The sequence below is a fragment of the Hipposideros armiger genome, unplaced genomic scaffold, assembly GCF_001890085.2.
Source record: "Hipposideros armiger isolate ML-2016 unplaced genomic scaffold, ASM189008v1 scaffold_29, whole genome shotgun sequence".
Lineage (NCBI taxonomy): Eukaryota > Metazoa > Chordata > Mammalia > Chiroptera > Hipposideridae > Hipposideros > Hipposideros armiger.
In genome coordinates this window covers 668037-676760 of record NW_017731379.1, presented here as the reverse complement: position 1 = coordinate 676760, position 8724 = coordinate 668037, and positions in this window count along the sequence as shown.

Below are 8724 nucleotides of genomic sequence, written 5' to 3'. Positions count from 1 at the left end.
ACACACACACACACACACACACACACACACTTTGCGCTGGGGAGTCCGGGAGTCTCAGCGTTGCGCAGCGTGATGTAATTCCTAGGAAGCACTGCTGCCCGTCTGTTACCCGGGCCCACGAGAGGGGTCCGCTCCTCACCCTCCTCTTCTTCCTTGGCCGGGTCCTGCACCCTGAGTGGTGGAGCCGCAGGGGCGCGTCCCGCTCGCCTGCGGCTCTGCTATTCCGCTGGGCTCCGCGCGGCCGCCGCTCGTCTCCCTGGGGGCGGCGCGCCCTCTTCTGGCCCGCGGCAAGTCCTGCACCTGGCGCTGGCGGGGGCGGCCCTGCGAGGTGGGTTTGTCTGCTGTCCACTCTGATCAGCTCAGTTTCTGCTTCTGTGTCCGTGTGTGTGCGTGTCCGTGCGTGTCCGTGTCTGTGTCCGTGTGTGTGGGGGGTGTGTGTGTGTGTGTGTGTGTGTGTGTGTGTGTGTGTGTGTGTGTGTACGCCCGTGCGCTGACGAGTCCATTCTGGTTCCGCTGTCCTCTCGAATCTCTCCAGGCCCTCAGTATAAACTGAGATTCGTCCCCCAATCCCTCAGAAGTCACGAGAATAGTAGTATTCCTTCTGCCTCAACTAAATCGGCTTCACTGGGTAAGAGTTGTGGACCAGAAAATTAAACGATGAACTGACCCGAATCCTGGGTGGGCTTTGCCCTGAATAAAACTATGTTAACTTTGGACAAATTAATTTTGTGGCATTATATACCTCACTTGCTGCATTAGTGACAAAACTACATTACTATTCTAGTCCTTCCTGTCTGTGATTCTAAATAAACCTGCATGATGTTTTCTCTTCCAGGAGCAGTTTCTCTCTGATAGGACATGGATATTGAAATGACACTTCTTGTTAATTTTCCCTTGGATGAAGAACTGAATCTAAGCTCCAAAACTCAAGCTCAGTTTCCTTTGTAGTGGATGTGATTGGATTCTGGAAAAAGCTGGAAAAGAAACTTGGAGTGGATGACTCAAGTATTCACCAGCATTCCATGGAGTGAAGTTAGGTCTCATTGTGACAGCCTAAATCACTCCACTTTCTTTCCCCAAAGACCTGTTTTTTCCTTTCAACCTGTGCTGCCCCCCATCTTCCCCCTAAGTTTATCATCTGTCTATGGAAGGAAAGACATTGTTTCACCATACAGTCTTTCTGCAAAACCTCAACACTTGGAAGTTTGGCCAGTTTCAGCTGAAAACATTTTTGTAAACTTCCAAGTCTAGACAATATCTAGAATTAAACTATCAAGGTACTGCCTTAAAGGAAATCTTGCTTTGAATTGAGTGGATTCTGAAATAATGTGTAGCTGCAACCAGGCACATAGTAGGCTCTTAAAACAATACTCCTTTATTTTTGATGTGCTTTAAGGGGTTTGGCACTAGTTTATTTTCTTAGGAAGATTAAATGTTCCAGAGCAATTTTGTCACTGCTGTGGATTAACTAAGAAAATAATTTTTCAGTAAAGAGTTCAAAGGGTAAATTCTAGCCCAGCCCTCCTGAGATGGTAGGTTCCAATTAGTGACATTTTATTGTGCTGCTCTCTATTCCATCAATCTCTTTTTCTCTCCTTCAAATCACCTATTTTTGTTTGAAAACCAACCCAGATCCTTCTGCCCTTTGTTTAGGCTGGGTAGATTTGACTGAAGAGCAAAAAATGTTCCCTCGGGAATGAAAAACAAACCATTAGACAATGGATTGGGTGACCTGTTTGTAGAGTATCAACTGGGTGAAGACCACGGGGAAAACCACAAAGGAGAAAGAGCTCACCGTCAATTGCCACCTTCCAAGACTTTCGTAGTCCAGTTAAGGGGACTCTGATAGGCATATAAAAAACACATTAAAAGAGCATGGGGGAAAGAAATCTATAAGTTCCCATGACACGGTAGACCAGTATTTCAGAACCTTTAAAAATCCGTGGCCACTTTTGAGAAATATTAGTTTCATGCTATGTTTTGAATGTTGTTTGGAATGCTATAATACATTATGATGACCCCCCCCCAAAAAAAAGTCAAAACAATTACAATACAAGCTATACTATTTTCAAACCACACTTAACCCTTCTTCACTGTGGGTTCTGAAATGGCCCATTTGGGGAACCTGCAGTCAGTCCCCCACTCTACGCCCATACACTTAGGTACTAAGTGAATCTGGGGATGCTGTCAGCGGAGACTAAGCAGTACTAATACTAATAAATACCGACACTAATATTAATCCTAATCCTAATGCTAATACTAATGGTGGAGCTTCACTTCACTTGGGCTGGATGAAGAAAAGGATATATTTATCTGAGTAGGGAGAGCAGGAGATTTGAAACATACAATTTGAGTCTGCCTGAAGAGGGGGAGCACACCGCATTGAGGATAACCAAAAGATCTTGGGGTGTGGGAAATGGAGGAGGAAACGCCAGAAACAGAGAAACTCGACACACAGACGCCTCTGGACCAGGTGGATCTTGGATGCAATTATGGCCCTCCCACTCACCAGTTGGGTTACCTCCTTCACCTGGGCATCGTCACTCCAAACTTCCATTTCCTCACCTGGAAAATGTGGGTAACACACACCTCTCAGAACTATGCTATATAAAGGAGGTAAGGAATGTGTAGCTTGGTACAGCACCCAGGGCAGAGTATACAGCCAGCAGTAGCCTTTCAACAAATGTTAGTTCTTCAGGAAACCCCACTGCTCTCAATTGACCAACCACCTCAGATTTGAGCCAGAGAGGCTTGAAGGGACAGGGATACTATTGAAATCAACTCCAACACCTTCGGGCCTGCTTTCTGCCCACTCCTCATGTGCAACTCAGCTACTTCCCATCGCTGCTGGCCATTGGGACTTTTGGGGGCAGGGAACTGGAATTTTGGGGGGCCTCCACAGTGGACCCATCTCAATGCTTCTGAAGCTCTATTGAAGAGAGAGCTTGACAAGCAGTACAAAGAGGGTTGTATTTCTTCCAAAGAAGCTGTGGGATGGGAGATGAGCCAAGGGAAGTGTGGCTATAGGTTCAGCTTTCTATCAGGCCCTCGCTGTGGGGAGTGTTTGGACTTTAGTGGAGATTGGCCAGGGACTTCGGCCCTGGCGGCAGCCTGTGTAGGAAGAGTCCAGTGAACGAGACAAGTGTAGGTCCATTCTGGGCTATCTGCAGCCCGAGATTTCGGTCCCTGTAAAATGGTCTGCGCAAGGGAAATTGAAGCACTCCTCTCAACTGCTTCGGCAACTCCAGGTCAAGGCAAGAGGAATGTGACGGTGCTTTTATGCATCTTTTCTTCTTTCCAGCTGATCCTAAGAACAATTCTAAGAATAATTCAACAAGCTTCTTGCTTATTTGGCCCTGGAAACAGAAACCTGAGGCAGCTGTGGGTGATGTGCAAAGGACATGGGGCCTGATGTTGGAACACCTGCGACCTACCAGCTATGTGACCTTGGGTGAGTCACTTTACCTCTCTGGGGCTCCCTTGACACTGAGAGGTCAGGGGACCATGAGGCACCATAATAGAGAAGACATGACAGCAGCTATCTTTCAGGCCCGACATCATCCCAGGCATATGAAAATCAACCACCTGATTCTGACTGTCTCTCTGGTCCCATAAATGTTGAATTTGGTGGAATTTTTCTTAGTGCGACCCAAAATGGAATTTTTGGACTTGACCCAACTTAGCAAAGTGAAGAAAGTCAGCCATGAAGCTTGTCGCTTTCCTCTCCTACCTGGTGGAAGAATGGGAGAGCGAAGGTAGCTCCCAAGGCCAGAGGGTGATGGACTCCGCACGGCCTGCTGAGGGCCGGGGGAACCTTGGCTGGGCCAGGACTCACAGCCAGGCTAGAGGCCAGTTCAGCTTCACAATACATCCTAATTATTTTGTGTCCAGTTGGTGACAGGATTCTAGTTAGAACAGTGAAGTTCTAATTAACACAGGCATTGTTTGGGATGGGGATAGGAGGAGAGAAAGAAGGGCGAAGGGGAGGGAGATAACTTTAAATCTTGGGCTGGGGAGAGAAAATCAGTAAATAAATGTGAAATGCATTTCCAGGAATAGAGACAAAACTAAAGGCCAAAGGAGGAGCTGCGTTGGTTCCAGCTCCCCCAGCCTCTTCCCTTCCCCAGTCTGTCTCCCTCCCTGCCTGCGGCCCCCTCCCCACCAGGCTCCATGCTGGGGAAGGGGGGACAACTCTGGAGCCTGGTGGCTCATTCATCTCCTGATAAACTGTTTATCTGAGTTTTAACGAGGGCGCCTCTCTTCCCGCCCTGGAGACAGAAGCCTCCTCATGTTTAGCCTGCCCTGATGTGGGGGGCCTGGGGGTGGGTGGGGCGACGCCAGCATGGCAAGCGTCTGCCCTTTCAGAGCTTACACACGCTGCCGCTGCGGCCGCGGCTGCCGCTGCGCTTTGCCCTCCGCTCTCAGTCCCACGTGATGTTTCCTCCGCTGGGGTCTGGGGCTGGGATGCACTCAAGGTTTTCCTCTGGAAAGGAAATCTTTATTTGCAGCCTCTCTCTCTCTCTCTCTCTCTCTCTCTCTCTCTCTCACACACACACACACACACACACACACTCTCTAAATAAACTTAACCAAACAAAATTTGGTTTAGAGTTGTGGACTATGTGACCCAATGTCTCAAAAGGAAACTGAATGGAATGACGCAGCTACAGTATTGCTAGCGTGCAGAAGTGTTCTCCCAAATGATGGAGGGGTTGTTCTGTGAAAAGACAACTGTCACCAAATGAATAGAAATGTAAACTCTAGATGCCCTAAGGCCTACTTCCCACCTCCCCCCACTCACCCTTAGGGATTCACATAAGCACCCACTTATACAGATACTGATGCATTTGTTTGCATTTGTTGACCCGCGTACCTTCCTTCCACCGCAACAGACAGGAATAGTAAATTCAAACACACCAGAGTACACATACACACACTCCCTATACTCCCCCCCAAACACACACACTGTTGCCCTTCTGCCCACCCCCCCCCCTTTGTCACCTGGGCTATAAAGGTTTCTAGAGGCAATCCCCCTTAGATACCTGCCAAGAGGAATTTACACATAACCTCTCCCACCCTGCCCCCAACAGCACAAGCACCCATCTCAACTGAGGCTCACACTGCCCCCACATCCTCTCATCCTGCTGCCTCGGATAGATGTTTATTGAGATAATATGGTCTAGTCTCCCTTATCCTCTCAAAGACTCACGATAACAAGGAGATAGGAGCTCAATGGAGTGAAAAATAAAGTGGAAAACAACCCCTATTTCAAGTGGTTGGGGTGATTAACAGGTTCCAGCTACTGCACCCACCGAATGCCACATTCTCCCATCTTTGAATTTTTTTCTTAGCTCCTAAATCTGTCTCCTCCCTATCCAACTATCAGCGCAGCCTTGGACATGATTCATTGTGACCGCCTACTGTCATCCATCAGTCTCACTCATCCATCTATTCACCAGGCATGTGCCCTGATTCCAGATCCTCTGCTTGCCAAGGAATAGACGCAGTCCCTTCCCTTGAGGGACTCAAAGGTTACTGGGGGGAAAAGGGAAAATAAATATTACAATTCAGGACGTCAATTGCCATGATGAGGCATAGGAATATTGGGAAAGGATGGGGGATGCAAGAAAGCACCCCAGGAAATTCGATGTCCAAGTTGGGTTCTGAAAGACCAATAAGAAGTCACAGGCTAGCGGGGTGAGGTGGGTGCATTGGCTGGATCATATTTTCAGCCGTGGAGGGGACCGGCTACATAATCCAAATACTGGAGACAATGTGGCTGTGTTGGGGCTTGGGGACTAGAGGCTGGAAGACCAGGGGCCTTGTATGGTGGGGCATCAAGGGTTTTAAGCAGCTTGAAATAGAATTTGAATTTAGACTTGAGTTTCACAATACTTGAAAGAAACCTTGGAAACCATATTAATATGGCGGTCGTAGGTCCTAAATATTTTACGACAGCCCCTATTAAAAAAACAAAACAAACTTGATTCTGATTGAAATCTAGGCTCCTTAGTCCTAGATTCCTTGTTTTTAATCTCTATGTGGGGATTATTTTATGGGCATGGAAAAATTCCTAAAAATATGTTTATAAATTATTCATTGTAACATCCCTAAAGAATGGGATAAGTGTATGGGGGGAGCAGGGGAGAGAAACTCACTTTTTTACTTTACAATCGCTTTATATAAATCTGCTTTAAAAAAACAACAACACGACGAGTGCCATCATTGCTGTATTTAAGGGAAAATCCATAAAAGATGAAAATCTGGGAATTCAGAAAAAATAACCTGACCCAAAGTAACTATCAGTCATTAGTAAAGCTGGAAATGGTGTTTCAAGTCATATGTGTTGAGAAAGAGCTTTAAAGCCAGCATCAGGTTGCAGGGCAGGACCAAGCATATTCTTAGGTCATCTTTGTTTCAGGTTTAGTTAAATGGTTCAGCGCTCCTGTACGATGGTAAAGCGAGAGAGAAGCTTGTTGGAGGGGCTTTTGTGTGCAGAGGGGTGCGTGTGTGCACCCGCATACAAGCATGTGACAGACACTGTTTCATGACACTTTCATCTCCTGTCTCAGGCATCTACAGAGAAATCCGATTTCCTTCACGATAAAGTGACACTCTTGTCAAAATCCACCACTGGTCTGAGACACAAAACTAAAAGGCACCAAGAACCAATCTCACACTTGATCAAAACTCTGCAGTCTGGAATGAGTTTGGGATGGGGGGCTGGGTCATGGAAACAAGTCACCTAAGTTAAGGGCTTGGAGGACCGAGTCCCCAAAGGAGTACAAAAAGGACTTTCTCTCCCAGTTTCCAGTCTTAGAAACAAGAATGCAAATTCAACACATGCTGGTAATCTACCACCTGCCTTACAAACATGATCTTATCTACATCATACATGTGGAGCTTCTGAAATGAGGACAACTATCTCCCCATTTTATAGATAGGGAAATTGAGGCCCAGACAGGGAGCCAACTTCCCAAGGCCATATTCTTTGACCCAAGGATCATCTCAGGAGGCAGGGCAAGGCTTCTTAGCTCACAGCTGTGGGCCCAGAGGGCTTCCTAAGGCACTAATCTTCTTTGGTGTATTACTATTCTCTTGGTCCAAATCCGTATTTGATTTATGTCAGATGTCTTCAGAACCAGCAGGCTAGGGAGACTTACTTTTGGCAACCTGGTCAAGTCAGGGAGAGGGTTCATCTTCCCCTCCCCCACCGGGCCCACGGTCCCACCCTCCATGATGGAGCGTGACTGTAGTAAAACAAGGCTTTTGATCAAGCTTCTTCACATCACTTTCAAGACAAACAATGTCTCTGAAACCCCCAACTGTTTTTATTTTTCTTATATCTAAGGTTTCACATAGGGCCTTTAACCCAGCTTCATTAAAAAATGCCCTCAATTAAGAAACAAAAAAAATCACGGCATTTCATTACAGTAATTCACAAAACATACCTATGGAAAAATGAAAGACAGGCTTCAAAGTTCTATAAACAACCTCCTTAAATTTCTAAAAGGGGTTCCACAGATGAAACAAAATGCATCAGCTTCTATAAAGAAAAAAAGGTAATGTTCACAATAAGTGAAGGATGTTGATCCCGTATGAAATAAATGAAAAACAAATAAAAATAGAAATAACAGGGGTTCCTACCTTCTCTCTAGCCCATCAGGCATCCTCTACTTACCACAACAATTTTCCAGTCTTTTCTCTGGCATAGTAAATTAAGTAAATGTATTAGTTAAAATACAAATAAAAGTAAATAAAACAGTGGCTAGTTCTTCACCAGCCATGAGTTCAACACAGGATTTTTCTAAGGTATGATTCCTTATGTATAGGCTTTTAGAAAAAAATAGTATTATAAATTATTTGTGTACATATATATTAGAAAAATATTGTTTCCACCCATGGTTGAGGGAAGGGATAAGGTTAGAGTCCAATGTTTGGGCTCCTCGGTCTCCTTCCTCTCCCCAGAATGAATCCAGCACACTACAATTTCAGACAAGTGTTTCGTTCCTCACACAAAGGCTTAACCACTTTAACTAGTTAATGTAAAGCTTGATTAAACTCGCAAAGATAATCCCTAAAATGCTGGGAGAAGGGCCCTTGAAATGCCTGGAGGTGGTGGCAGGGAGGGGACAGGCCGGTAATGAGGCAAGGTTGTGGTTCCAGCCTCATTTTCACTTCGCATTGTTTCAAAAGTGAATTACTGTGGCAGTTCAGCAAAAGACATTGAGAAAAATGCAAAGCTGCCTCCCTCACCTCCTCGAGGATTTGAGTCACCACAGATGAGCCTTTAAATGTAGTAAGAGGCACCATAATTATCATGCCACGGGGGTAAGAAAATCCTGGCAGATCACATTTTATAGAACTCTGCCTTCCTTTCAAGCCTTGGCCCAAGAGGATAAGCAGCTACATCGGAGACTAAATGTTTATGGCTCAGCCTTCTTCAACAGTATGAATGTTCACTTCTGAGGTAGTCCTATTGTTCCACGTGTGATTCCAATATGCTTCTTCTAAATATTTTGACAGCCAGGGAAGCCTTGGGGCACTTGTCCTCTTTTAGGGATGACAGGGCCCAGCGATTGGTGGCAGGATGATATTTGGTGAGGTCTCACTTGTCCCCGATAGCAGTTCTTCATCCTGTAGCTTTTAGGGTCCTAAGCGAGGAGCTCACCTCTCATAAACATTTCTCTGATTTCTCCACTGAGAAAGAGGGCTTGCAGATAG